This window comes from Ambystoma mexicanum, chromosome 9 (genome assembly GCF_040938575.1).
Source record: "Ambystoma mexicanum isolate Mex_15411 chromosome 9, UKY_AmexF1_1, whole genome shotgun sequence".
Lineage (NCBI taxonomy): Eukaryota > Metazoa > Chordata > Amphibia > Caudata > Ambystomatidae > Ambystoma > Ambystoma mexicanum.
The window spans coordinates 168,207,843-168,222,766 of record NC_090931.1 but is presented as its reverse complement, the minus strand read 5'-3'; the positions used below and the strand labels follow the sequence as shown (position 1 = coordinate 168,222,766).

General features: G+C 45.2%; 1 protein-coding gene across 3 annotated transcripts in view; it reads right to left on the bottom strand.

The window, feature by feature from the left end:
- Positions 1-14,636, bottom strand: part of THY1 (Thy-1 cell surface antigen) — a 106,502-nt gene extending 91,866 nt beyond the window's left edge. For 2 of the 3 annotated variants that reach the window (XM_069614360.1, XM_069614359.1), the window contains exon 1: positions 14,344-14,636. The gene's annotated coding sequence lies outside the window, so the exon portion shown is untranslated. The remainder of the gene's footprint in view (positions 1-14,343) is intronic. The other variant, XM_069614358.1, reaches the window with a different exon arrangement.
- Positions 14,637-14,924: the final 288 nt, after the last annotated feature.

Sequence of the window (14,924 nt, the reverse complement as noted above, 5' to 3'; positions counted from 1 at the left end):
CTTCAAGACAATGAGCTATTACTTAATTTAAAGCTGAAGTATGCAAATTTTGGCTCTCCTAATGTTTTGGACTCCCATGATCCTACACCTCTGACTATGTTGTCTAGGGCCAATGGGAGCTGCAACCCAAAACATCTGGAGATGCAAAGATTGCAGCCCCTGACTTAAGGACATTGAAAAGTCACCATCGGTGTTTAAACCTCTCAGGAATTTGGCTTTCCATTTGAAATCAATTTTGCATTCCATTTCCCCCAAATCATGTCTGGGTTGTATCCATTGCACAGTTTATTACTTTTTGTGTGTAAGCAGCTCTGACATGTTGCTAGGATCTCTAGATACGATTTTGAGATGGAGTATTTTACTCCCTACCTTTTAAAATTATGATTAAAAGGCTTTGGATTTTCAGGGAGTAAAAAAGTATTCTAATTTTCATGAGTTCTTTTTTTGTGAGTAAAAACACATTAAAGGGATTTTTTATTATAACACATACTTTATTTGTGGACAGTAATTAATATAAAAGGGAAAAAACTAATCTTACAGGCCCCATTTAGAACACATAAGAAAACAGTAGGGCTCTTGTGCGTGGTATTCTCTGCTAATGCTTCTGGCCGGAACACATCAATACAGCCGTGCAGGCGGCAACAAGGGTCAGGCACCTGCATATCTGTCACTCCCTGTTGCCCTGTTCCTCTCATTGTAGCCAGCACATCAGGTGGCTATGCCACTCTTCTGGAGGCCTGTATGTTGCATTGTGCTAGATTGTAGTGGTCTAGGCCCTGCTTGTGTACAGTTCACTGCAGCAGTCCAAAACAATAGTGATTTGTTCAAACACTGTCAAAAGATCTAGAAGAATAACACCTAACAGAACTAAATTATGAAAATAAAGTTGAGCGCTTGAACCCTATACACACATTTTAAGCAGGCTCGGACAGGCTTATAGGGCAATAGGCCCCGGGTCGAACCAAAAATGCAAAATGCTTGTGCGAGCCAGTTTTTTGGGTCAAAGTGGGACACTTGTTTGGCCAGTGTAGGCCAGTTTGATGAGTTACTTCACTGTGTGGCTAATTGTTTTGACCAGTGTTGCTGAATACCTATTCTTTCAAATGTACAATTTGCATCACATTTTATCAAAAGCCTCCCCCTTGGGTACTATTCAAACAGTGTCACAAAAGGAATGAATTGCCATTTGCAACTTGGGCCACTTTGTTGTTGGTGCCCGAGACAATTTTATGCCCCAGTCCGACCCTGATTTTAAGTAATGATTTTATGTGAGTTACCAAACCCTCTGAAAAGGGCGACAGCATTTAGATGCAAGACCCACAAAATATAAACAAGACAGGCTTAGGGGAGCTGGGAAATGGGGGTTGGAGTGTGTGATGGGGCGGAGAGGCTTGGGCAGATACCCCCATAACTAAAGAAAAGGGGGTTGGCTAAAGCCGCTCAAAAGAAGTCGACCATACCCACCATGTTCTTATGAATGTCGATTTAGCCACATTGAAGCGTCTAGGTTTGAGAGTTTTAAGGATTCAGGGGCAGCTTTAGGAAGTCGTGTCTCTTCACAGCTCTTTGTAATTTGTAATTTGAGGGGGGGTCATTCCAGCTTCTGGGAGCATTGTGGCCCTCGTGTATTTATTTTGGGTTCTATGAGGCACTTCTCATTCATGGATCTCAGGGGCCTGTTGAGTTGGCATGAGGGCCAACAGTGAGGACATGAGCTAGGGTCCCTTCTCAGGGAGACTGCAGTGAGTAAGGAGAAGTATCTTGAGCGCGGTGCAGTTTTAGATGGGTAACCAGCGCAGGGCTTTTGGACCTGCCCTGATATGATTACATGACTTTAGGCCAAGAATCAGTCGTGTTGTTTGGTGGTGAGAAGCTCACAGTAACAACTCAAGAAATGTATATGGTGTCGTTATCTCTGTGTTTTATGAAGCCATGCACATCCGTGCACCCATGAGATGAACACATGCAAATAGGAAACATGTTTGGTAGGAAAGAATTGGCATGTGCTTAATAAGCATGCACCTGACTAGTACACTAAAGTCTACACGACGAGAGTCTAGTAAACATTTCATTGTATGTATAGATTATATTTTAATTAGACGGTGGCTCTCATGATGATTAAGGCAGTAGTGGTACATAATGACTGTATTAGAATTTACACGACTTTTGCTGTACATCCATAGCCCAACTTTTTGGAATTTGAAATGCCTCCAGCACTTGGCTGGAGTTTTAACATCCAGAAAAAAGGGAGTCATTTTTGGAGTACAATGGAAACACATAAAAGTGAATAACCCTGACTCCTCGCCTCTCGTAATATAGCAGATGTATAGCCAAAATGAATGGCGGTATAGGTTAATGGGGTAAATTACCATGGATTATTCTGCCAAACACCTGCTGAGGACCAGTTGGCCCATTGATTTTACTAAAGTAACAACCAAAATATTGGGTCACATTATACCACGTTTCGGACAGGACCATGTGACATAAGACCACTATGGGGGTGATAGGCGCAATATATTCAATAACATAAAACATAACATAACATAACATACTATACATTTAAGAAGCTGTAGCACTTTGGTTCTGCTTTAAAAAAATAAATATCTCAGCTCCTTTCTAGAGTGAAATGTATTTTGAGAAAAAGCCTGGGATGGGCCAATCTGCTTGGTGTCAACAGATCCCTGGATCCAATCACATAACAAATTTGCAGAACAGCAACCACCCTCAAAGTGGATATTCACCTCTGCCTGACAAGTGGCCACATTCCCAGTTTCCTACCAAGCCAACCTCACCCCACATCTTGCTCGTTTTGTTTTGATATATGCAAGTCACAAAAGGTGCACAGGGCATTTCCCAATGCATTATGCTGGTCCCTGCAATATATGTCAGTATAAAAAAAAAACACATTTATATGCTGGCTCCACCAACATATGCTAGTATTCCCATATAAAACCATACTCATGTTCGCTTTAAGACGTTTTGCTATAGTATCATTACTGGCACTTGTTACTTGGCACAAAACTGGCTCTGCTAATATATGCCAGTACTCCTATGTAAGTACATACTCCCGTTGGTTTGGCCATTAAAAGTGACATGTCATAATAGAAAAACCTGTCCAAACTGATTCCAGTGTAAGCCAGTCTAGACCCATAAGAATTTCAGAGGTTTTTGGCTATCGAGGTCTGTTCTAACATGGCGACATATTTATTCCAGTGCTATCTGTATTCCTTTGTCAAATCTGTTAAGTGCAATAGGTCGCATCTCACTGGGTTCATGGTTTAGCCCTTTGAGACAAGGAATCATGGGATTAAACGCAGTAAAGAAGCCTGAAGGGATCTAACCTGAGTAATGAGGAGCAGAAACGTTTCTTAACCTATCAGGGGCATATAAGAAAATAAGTCTAATCAAGCAGCCCTGATGTGAAAAAGGTCTCAATGGAGACCGAAACACGTGTCATCAGGAAGGGCACTTTTCTATATATATTAAATCACTTTGCAACACTGGGCACAGTCTCTATTCTGGGTTTTTTGTTCAAACTAGACCCATAAGAACACTTCTCTAGCTTGATTCATCATAGGTGATCAGTTAATAAAAAGTCATGAGACAGTGAAGAATATACAGGCCTCTACACCAAAACATTAGTCTAGCGAGGTGACACTATTTATCATGCTTGCTTTTTTAAAGATGCTGAGTAATAAATGCCATGTCACAGTAAGCAACGGCTAGACTGACTGTACCAAAATGTCAGTTTAGGCAGGGAATGGCAGACATGAACTTGCCTTTGCCCAAAAATACCATTAAAAAATGCAAAGTCAATAAAGGGTGTGGTCAAAAATGCTCCAGTGAACCCCAGTCTCCTAGGGCATTACACACACATGCATTCTCTTTCACCCACCTGTCACTCACCCATACATCTCCTCTAGCACGCACTCACACTGGATTCACCACACATGCACTCACCTAACCACGCCCAGAAAATTCAAACACACACTACCACATGCAAGCTCATTCACCCACCAGTCACTCACTCACACCTTCTCTTACATGCACTCATTGCATTCTCTCCACAGGCACCCGCCCACCCACCCCATCACATGCCTACTCATTCACTCACCGGTCACTCTATCATACACCTTTTCTTACCTCCACCCATTGCATTTTCTACACTGCAGGCACCCACCCACCCAGAACATTCAAAAACACACCATGACATTCATACTCATTCACCCACTAAGTCACTCACACACACATTCTCTTACATCCACGCGCTGCATTCTCTACACAGACACACACCCATCCACTCATTGCATTCTTTGCACAGGCACACACACACCCACCCAGAACATTCAAAAACACACATCACACCACTTCTCATTCACCCACAAGTTCCTCACAACCTCTCTCACATCTGCGCATTGCATTCTCTACACAGGCACACACCCAACCAGAACATTCAAAAACACACATTGCATCCCTTCCCATTTACCCACCAGTCAGTCACACTTTCTCTTGCATCCACTCATTACATTCTCTACACAATCCCATGCCCACCCACCAAGAAAATTCAAAAACACACATTACATCACTTCTCATTCACCCACCTGTTACTCACACCTACTCTTCCATCCACTCATTGCATTCTCTACACAGGCAAACACCCACCCACCCAGAACATTCAAAAACATACATCACATCACTTCCCATTCACCCACCAGTCACTCCCACCTTCTCTTACATCCACTCATTGCATTCTCTACAAAGGCACACAGCCACCCGCCAAGAACATTCAAAAACACATATCACATCTATTATCACTCAGCCACCAGTCACCCATACCTTTTCTTACATCCACTCATTGCATTCTCTACAAATGGAAAAGCCCACCCTCCCAACGAAAACATTCATAAACATACATCACATCACCTCTCATTCACCCACCAGTAACTCCCACCTTATCTTAAATCCACTCATTGCATTCTCTACACAGCCACACACCCACCCACCAAGAACATTCAACAACACACATCATCATGCAAAAAACACAATCCTTTACAAAAACAAAGCCTTCTTACCTTTTTCTTGCAGCTTCGGTCCATCCTTCCAGGCCCCCTCGGCTCCACTGTGCTGCTCACAAACAGGTACCAAGAAGCTGTGAGAGCTTTCTGGTTCCTGTATGTGAGCTGCAAGGATGCAGAGGGCGAAGGAGCTGCAGCTGAACGTGGCATGTGATATGTGCCACATGTCACGGTCAGCTCCAACCCCTACTGAATGCCTCCAGCACGTAGCCTTCACCCTGATGGGTGAGGACCGGGCCGGGGACCCACCAGACCTGGTGTGGCGGGTCCACCCGTGCCGCAGGAGGGCCTGCTAAACCAGGAGCACAAGTTTTGTTTTTCAAACTTTTTTTTTAAATGTGGGGTCGCAAGGGTGTACAAGGGGTTGCAACTGTGGCCCCCAGGGGTTGCCGTTGTGACCCCTGGTGACCCCAAATGGCGTCCCTGCCTCTGGTCCAATCGATTCCAGCTTTGAAAGGGGGAATGGGAGCAGCCTGATCTCCTTCCCAAGTGGAAGGATTTAGCGTCACCACAAGAAGGTCAGTGAGGGAGTGGAGATTCGCCTGCCAACTGCAAAGGTTTTCAAGCTTAAAGCTGCACAGTTGGGTATTTTGGAGCACATGTCTAAAACCCCTCAGTGTGCCGTGAATGGACAAAATAAAACCCTGTGGAAGGTAAGAAGTGGGTAGAGCCTGAACACACCCTTTAACATAGAGAAAAATAGCAATTACAGTGAAATAACCATTGTTCAGATTAAAGACGTCGAGGCCAATTTCCTGAAATTTAAAAAATATATATTTTGACATAGAACATGCTAAGTAACACAAGTGGACGTGAATACAGGTTTGAAGTAAATGGAAATACATCTGCCTGCCCAAAATGACATTGTCACGGTTACATGTCAATCATTCAAGTTTGGTAACTGGTCAAACAAATGTAAAGTTGGAAAAATAACATTATTTTAATCAAAAGCTCCAAACAGGCAAATAATGATAGCAATCCATTTTATAATAGTTGTCTCTAGTGGAGGAGTCTGAGCCCTCTAAGCCTACAAATGGGAGAGAACGACATATGTTTCGGCATTCAGCAATCACTTCTATGATCGTCCTTCTTCAGAAGTTAAAAGCTACTAATGTTTCATTTCCTTGCACAGAACGTCCTGTGCAGGCTGTATTTGTTGCATAGGATGGATGTGCACATCCCAGCAATGCTGCTATAATTGCTGGCTCTGCATCAAACCGGTCGATCAAAGTAGTACTTAAGTGGTTCAAGTAATGACAAAATAAAGGGCAATACAGCCTAACCGGAGGTAGACATCTGTGCCAGAGTCATTGACTGTAACGATCAAGCAAAAGAAAGGGAGGTTCTCCCAAATAATTTTATATGGAGCAAAGTTAGCCCATCGTGGTCTTCTGGCTTTCTCACCCCAGCTTGGGTTATGGGGATTGTCACCCCAGTTCACAGAGTTCTGCGAGAGAAATCTAAAGATGGAAGTGGGTGGGGGTCAGAAACCAGGCACCCTAAGCATGGTATAGTGGGAACCAACTTAATCAGGCGGAAGTTTGTTATTTTTGCTGTTAGTGGTAGGGATAGAACATGGGATAACATAGGTCTGGACAGAGAATAGACATTTTGTTGACATCCTGATGAGCACTCTTTTATTATTTTCTTTTGAAGCAAGGGAAACTTATCACCATAGTTATAGAGTTAGTTGAGTTTTCTTTTCTGTAATAAAACTACTTGAACCATGTCTTCTTGTCCATCTCCTATGTCTGACTTACCACAAATAACATAACATAACATAACATAACATAACAAAACGTGATTGGCTAGGATTTCAAGTGGGAAGATCATTTTCGTTTGTTTTCTATGGTACTGATGTCTATCATTATAGTTGGATGTGGTGATACACCGTGCATAAGAGCACTGGGCAGATTCCTGCCCAAACATACACATTTGTGTTCCACTAAAAGCACACACTGAAACAATCAAACATGTGTACACTTATGCACAGAGACACAGAGAGCTGTATATACCAAGACACTGGCATGTGCATACCACACACATGCTTTTCAACGCACCCTGACACACACACACATAACTCACCGGTATGCCTATCAACACACGTTGACACATGCGGGGCACATGAGTAAACTTGTGCACAGAGACTGAGGTGCAAATATCAAGACACTTTCACACTCATTCTCACTCTCTCTAGCTCTCTCTACATATCTTACACACGCATATGATTTCAATGCACCCTGACACACACACACATACACACACACACGTGCCCTCACACACGACAATCACATGTACGCCTGTTGGCACTCTCTCTCTCTTTCTGTCTCACCCACACACACAGTGACACACTGACGCATGAACAGAGATACAGCTGTGCATGTCAACACACATGGACATGGAAATATATATGTAAGGCACCTTCACCCATGGTCAGACGTGCGATATTGCAATTACGCATGAATTTGTGGCCCACACAAGATGTTTTGGCAGATCGGAGAATGATCAAACATGAAGATAATTATTGCCGTTATTGCTCCAACTTCTTGGTGAAAGAGACATTAGAACATCTGATTGTGGAGTGTATAGCTCTCATGGCGCTAAGAAAGAAATACTTTGCTAAACATCTAGAATTTATTGGTAATATGATCCCAGAAAATAGGTGGAAGATGATTCTCTCAACTCCCGTAATGAGTATTTGGATTGCCACATCGAATTTTCTTAGTGCATTGAATCTGAATGAGTAAGAGGAAACAGTTATTGCCTTTGTCTGCCCTTTGAATCATGGAGTCCTACACAGGAAACTTAACTATTTCAAAAGAAATGGAATATAAACTTGCACATCCATTGTATCCCTTCCCATTATGAAACAGGGGCCATCAAGGTGGAATTCTGATAAAACATGAATTATGCGTTATAGCATTCAAATATACATGTATATATGTCCAAGTGATACCTAACTTGACCTTGACTTGAATTCTTCCTTGTTGGACGATCTGATGGTAGGATACAAGGATGCATGGATGATTTTTCTGTTTTGATTTGTATAGTTGTGATTTTATAACTATTGTGTTATGATGTAATTGATGAATGTTACCTTGATTGATTTTTAAGTTTTGTAATGAATAATTGAAAAGTTGAGTAACATCAGATAAATCAATTAAAAAAAAAATAATAAAAAAATATATATATATATTCTCTGGCTGACATGCAACACCAAATCCACACTCAACAGCAGATATGAGCCAATATACAGAGAGAGTCACTAATCAATAATGCAAATCTCTGTCAAATGGCTGTAACTACGCATGCCCCTTCTTGACATGGGTACCATTCATTGAAACCTAACATTATTTCAATAGTTCTAAATACTTCTAAAATGAATGTACTGTCTATAGGTTCCCCCGAAATGGTTAATTAACCCACACACAATCCTAAAATATCTACTGCCCCCATATCTCCCTCAAATGGCTAGGTGCTCCAAAATGTCTTGAAAACGACTAGTTATGCTCAAATCGCCAACAATTTGTACTTGCCTTCAAATCTCACTTAAATGTCTGGCTAACCTCAAATCTCCACGAAGGGGCTACTTTACAGGAAGCTCACTGAAATGTCAAGCTTCTCAAGTATCCCACTGAATTGGGCCCGTATCCCATATCTCCCTGAAATTGCTAGCTTGCCCAAAATCTCTCTACAGTAAAACATACCTGGCCATTGCCCTTAAATGGCATATTGCTCACACATCTCACAGAAGTGAACATGTAATCCTAAACTCCCTGAAATACTTAGTTTGTCCCCAAATCTTGTAGAAATTGTCAATGACCACCAACTTTAACAGAAATGGGAGGTTTATGTAAAATCTCTCTGCAATTATTAGGTACCCCCGAATCTCTCTGAAATGGAAAGAAGAGGTAAGGTGAGTGGTGTTATACAGCATCTTTTTACCAATAATGATGGCCTGCTCTGTCATAAAGGTGCTGGGGGCTGGGTGCACGATAATCGGAAAGGCAGAAGTGAAGCACCTGTAGTGCTGTTGGGTACAGTTCGGAAGTACCCATTACCTGTGTGTCAATATGAAAACTCTGTATTTTTTTGATGGGTATAGAATGGCACAGGCTAGCTGTAGGGACAGTCCCTATGTTGTGAAGCATCGATTGAGAGAGAAGTAGTTGATACAAGATGGGTACAGTAGGAGTATATTAAGTACACGAGACCCGATAGGTCATCTGAAGTGACTCCGTCAAGTGTAACGGTTGCAAGATTTTAACAAAGAGACGGGTTGGTTGCAGAGTGAGAGGTATGGATTGGGTTTGGGGTATTGGTGCTTGCTAACTTTTAATTGTAGATTTTGCCTACAGATTCCAGTTTGGGTCAATGTTCCGCAGTCGTGGTCCATACATTGGCAGTCTTGGCACAAATGGTCTTCCAGAGCGGTAGACAAGATTCAAAGAGGATTCCAATTTGAGTCCCAAATGAATATTTAATTGAGTTGTTATTATTCCAGATAGCACCTGAACATATTAGGTAACAACTAGTGGGAGGATAGGGGTGACTTTCACGCGATGACATAAAGGTGCGATGTGCTGTATCTCTTATCCAATGTAATCCTTGCTGTGCTAGGTTTGGCAGATAACTGTTGCATAGTTTTTGATTGCTTGATTTTCCTCTGATATCTTTCAAGTTGGTTGGTTGAAGAGCCTAGTCTGGAGATATTTTAAGAATGTCAGGTAGTCACTTCGAGGCAGAGATGGGTAGATAGGATATTCCAGAGTGATAGCACACAAAAATCTACCCAAAACAGGGACTCACACAGTAATTCTTCCAGGATTGTATAGCTACCCACAAATCTCTCTGAAATAGCTAGTAATAAAATATGTCTCTAGAAATTGGCAGTCAGCTCTAGTCTCCTGGAAAATGGACAACTATCTGCAAAACTCATGAAATGATGACGCATTTCATGATGACGCATTTCACTGAAGGGGCTTCCCATACCACATATACCCAAACTGGACATTACATCCAAATTGGCTTGAACCTGTTGTTTTCTAAGGCCATCTTCATCCATTACCTGATATCCACGAATTTGCCTGAACAGTTCCTGCCAAAGGTTATCCGACTTGCTCCTAGTTCCGATTGTTTAATGTTTCGTAGTCTCCCCAGGACCCTCCAGAAGCAGGATGACAAGAGCTCGAGTCCCCTCACCAGAGTGCAGGACTCAAGGAGTGAAGGAAGCCCAACCGATGTCAAAGATCTGCAGTGGTGCTGTTTAGCAAGCACGGAAACCGTAAAGTGCAGCTGATCCGAAGAGAGCCCATAGCTGCCGCCAACCTTTGTACTGCTGTGGCAGGAGTCCCCAGACATCCTCCCTCTCGTCCCCATGACTGAGGCCCAGGAACCAAGGATTTGCATCGCTGCAACCAGACAGAAGCCAGCTGGGCCACTGTTCTTCTAACCAAAGGTACTGTTCTGACTTGTGGGTACTTACCTTAGTATCTGTAGCTTGTTCTTTTCAGTTGAGAATTGCAGTAGCTGCTTTGTTAGAGTTGATTTCAGCTCTAACCTTCACACGTGTGACAGCTTGTGACTACAGTGATTGTTTTTCAACAACTCTCTAACTTTGTGCAAGACTTTCACTAAGAAGTGCCTCAGCTCCATAGACTTTTCTCCAATTGACTTTGGCTGCCCAGGCTCCCTGCAGACTCTTCTATTCCATTTGACTTTGATACTTACTGTCCCTCATAGGTGATGCATTGGTTTTAAACTAATATTGCTGGGAAAGGTTTTTAAATAGACTTCATTGGAAGATTTAAAGTGCTTACATGCTCTGAGAACCCTTTACTTTCTGCCAACCTCAGAATCTATAAAGTTTACTAGTGATATATAAATGCAATTACTATCTTAGTTAGTGAAGTCACATCAGGGTGTAGGAAGTGTGTAAAAATCATCTCTAAAGAGTATATACTAGCTTTATGGTGGTTCTGGGAAAGTATTTTGAAGTGTATTTGATTGCTGCAAATATTGCCCTTTTTAAAGAATGCTTATTTAAAAACTATTGTTAAATAAATAAATAAATAATTAATTATTTAAATTAAAAAAAAACCTTTAGTATAAGTGTTACTTGGCCACTTGTATTGATGGATTTCATTGCTACAGCTGTACATCTTACATTTACCCCTTTTGAGATAAACCTGACTGCTCAGTCACACTACCTAATACCAAGAGGACAAGGGTTGTGTCATCTCCCACAGGGTTACTACATGAATTCTTGGCTAACACTAACCATCCTCCAAGCCCCTGAATGTCTGGAAACTGAAACCCCACTCCACCCTCATAGCCTCTCCCCTGCAGGCCTTTGCCTGGACCCTCACTTGCAGCTCTACCAATCTTCCACTCCACTGCCATGACTACCCCTTGCCTATCACAGACAATTTTAACAATCAACCCAATCTCCATTATGCCCCTGCTTCAAAGTTGTCCTATTCCTCCACCCCATGCCACTGTCTAGAGCAGAGGTATTCAAACTGTGGGGCGCGTCCCCCTGTGGGGGTGGTGGGGCATGGCCGTATTCCCATGGGTGAGGGGTGCAAGGCCCAAGCCTGAAAAGTAAAACAACATATTTTTTTAGAGAGGAAAATAGAGTAGAATCGGGGTTGGGGGGAGTCCTGGGTAGGTTTGTTTCATCCATAATGGTCAAGGGGCATCGACCCAGTGGCCCCTTCACCCATTATGGTGGAGCCAGGCCAGTGAAACACTGAGCGCTCCCTCTGCAGTTTTTTCCAGCTGAGGGAGTGCTCCTGTGCTGGCTGAACTATCAAAGGGAAACGCTGTTTCCCTTTCACAGTTTAGTTCCCCAGCCTCACATGCTCAACGAGCCATGCAAGGCTTAGGGCTCTTTGCTTCACCAGCCCTGCATAGCTCATTGGAAATGCCGGCTGGAGAACTGCATGTGTGTAGGTGCGAGGGGTAGCTCCTGCGCCTGCCGCACATACATACAGGGGAGGTTGGAGCAAGGCGTTTAAGCACCCACACTCGGGGCCCCTGCACACATGTGCAGGAAGCTTTTGCTTTACAGTTCCTGTTCATGATGCAGGAGCTGGAGTGCTGGGGAGGAAACCTCAGGACCAGGGCAGAAGGCAAGTTTATGTTCATTTTCTTACATTTATTTATATGTATGGATGCATGTATGTTATGAGTCAGTGCAGGTTGATGGGTGCTCGTGTGAATGATAGGGTGTTAGCTGTGTGAATGTGTGTTTGTTTTGGGCCGTGGAGTTGATTTTGTCAAGTTGGGATGGAGGTTGTACAACAATGGCATTTAAAAACTAACTTTGTTGTACAATCCCCCCACCCACATGCCAACATCAGCTCTCCTTCTGAGGCGCTGTGGAGCCCAGTTTACAGGGATGGTATTTTTTTTACTGGACATCTATCATAGATGTCCAGTAAAAAATGCCATGCTTTTCCCCTGGGCCCCCCAGCACCTTGCATACACACATAATCATGTTGATTGTGAGCGTGTGTTAGGCGTTGTGAGACCCAGGGGACAGGGATGATATCTTTTTACTGGAAATCTGCCATAGCTGTCCAGTAAAAAATAACATGCATCCCTCCCACCCCCACACCCCCCCTTCCCCCAGTGCCAATTGCAAAATGCTTGGCTTTTTACCATTTTTTTTTTAAAGTATGCTCTAAAATGCAATATTTTAACCCATTTATTTAAAAGACTTCCTGTAAGGAGAACTCCCCCCCCCCCCATACTCCCCATGATTGGCGTGGGCCCAATCGCTATGCTCGGTCACTATGGCATATCTGGGAGAAACAATCATGCGCCTCCACTTAAAAAATTCACCAACCGCCACTGGCCCTGGGGCTATGCTGCGAGAGGTGAGCCCAGGGACTGTGCTGGGAGCAGGGTAGGGGGAGTCCAGGGACTGTGCTGGGAGCTGGATTGCAGGGGTGGGGGTAGCACTGAGATAGTAGTGGGAGCAGGGTGGGGAGAGCCCAGGGTCTGTGATGGGGTGTGGAGAGCCGAGGGACTGGATTAGGAGTGGGATGAGGGAGCCCAGAGACTGTGCTGGGAGCAGGGTAGGGGGAGACCAGGGACTGTGCTGGGAGCTGGATTGCAGGGGTGGGGGTAGCACTGAGATAGTGGTGGGAGCAGGGTGGGGAGAGCCCAGAGTCTGTGATGGGGTGTGGAGAGCCGAGGGACTGGATTAGGAGTGGGATAAGGGAGCCCAGAGACTGTGCTGGGAGCAGGGTAGGGGGAGTCCAGGGACTGTGCTGGGAGCTGGATTGCGGGGGTGGAGGTAGCACTGAGATAGTGGTGGGAGCAGGGTGGGGAGGGACCAGGGTCTGTGATGGGGTGGGGAGAGCTGAGGGACTGGGTTAGGAGTCGGATGAGGGAGCCCAGAGACTGTGGTGGGAGTAGGTGGGGGAGCGTAGGCACTATAAGGGGAGTAGGTTGCGGTGACTGAGTGCAATAGTTCATATAGCCATTTGGACTTACTGCCCATTTGTCATTTGTGGTGGGGGCCCGGCCTGCCCACATTTTCCTCAGGGGCGGCCCAGACCAAAAAAGCTTGAAGACCACTGGTCTTGAGAGACAGTCACACAGCTGTCTGCTTTCTCCGCCCCTCCCGACTGGTAGAGGCAGTGGTGTAGGACAGGGAGAGACAGTGTGAGGGGCAAGGAGAGACGCGTGGGAGGGGACAGGGACTGACAGTGGTGAATGACTGAGGAAGACAATGAGAGACAGCGGTGAAGGAGGGGGCAGCCTGAGGGGCGGGAGAAACAGGGACGAGGTACAGGGAGAGTGGCGATTGGGATGGTGAGGCAGGTGAGGGCAAGGGCAGGGGGTGAGGCGGTGAAGGCGGGGAGAAGCAGGCGCGAGTGGAGAGGCCGTGCCATGAGAGGCGAATGTGAAGGGCAAAGAAAGGCAGTGAAAAGGATGCAGCGGCAGCAGAGGGGCAGGCGGTAGGGGTGGAAGCGCACCTGTGAAGGTCAGGAAGAGGTGAAGAGTAGAAAGAGATGGTCGGCAGAGGGGGCTGTAATGGGGGCAGAATAGAGGCAGTATAGAATAGAGACTGTGAGATGCAGTGGGTGGGGCAGAGAGAGAATGAATGGGTCAGAGAGGAAGGGCTATCTGCTCAAATAGGTTCTACCTTTTCAGGGGAGTCGTGCAGGGATCCCCAGAAACCTCCCTGCACCCCCACGTGCATCCCGCATGATGCAGGCTATTCTCGGAGTTTGCTTCCTCTCCTGGTGCTTACCTGCTGTGTGTCTGCTCTGCCCAGCCGAGTCCCTGCAGCGCGGGGCTGCTCTGTCCCCCTGACGTCCCCGGCTCTGCCCGACCCCCAGTCCCTGCGTGCAGGAAGGCAGCCTCCAGACAGCGCGCAGACACGAAGCCCTGCTGACGCGGCCCCTCCAGAAAGCTGCAGTGGAGGGCGGTGCCTCTGCGGCTGGGCTGCCAAGAGATGCAGCACTCATCAACCTCCGGGCCAACGCAGTGCCCGGTGATAGGAGGAGGACGGGGCGAGGCCCTCCCCAAAGGAAGACGGAGGTGGGGGTGTGGGGGGGCGGCAGGTGGTAAGATGGATAGGGTTGGAGAAGACAGAAAAGGATAGGGGAGGAATGGGAAGAGTTATGAGCAACGGCGGAGAAGAAGAGGAGGGATGGAGAGGTGCAGAGACGAACCTATAGGCAGAACACATGATAGCACCTGACTTTGGGAGAGTTGAGAGAAAGGCATGAGAGAGAGGAGAGGGCGGGAGAGAAGGAAGAGAGTGAGGAAGATAGACTCATGAATAGGTAGATGAATGAATAGTGAGAGAACAAGAAAGAAGTTGTCATT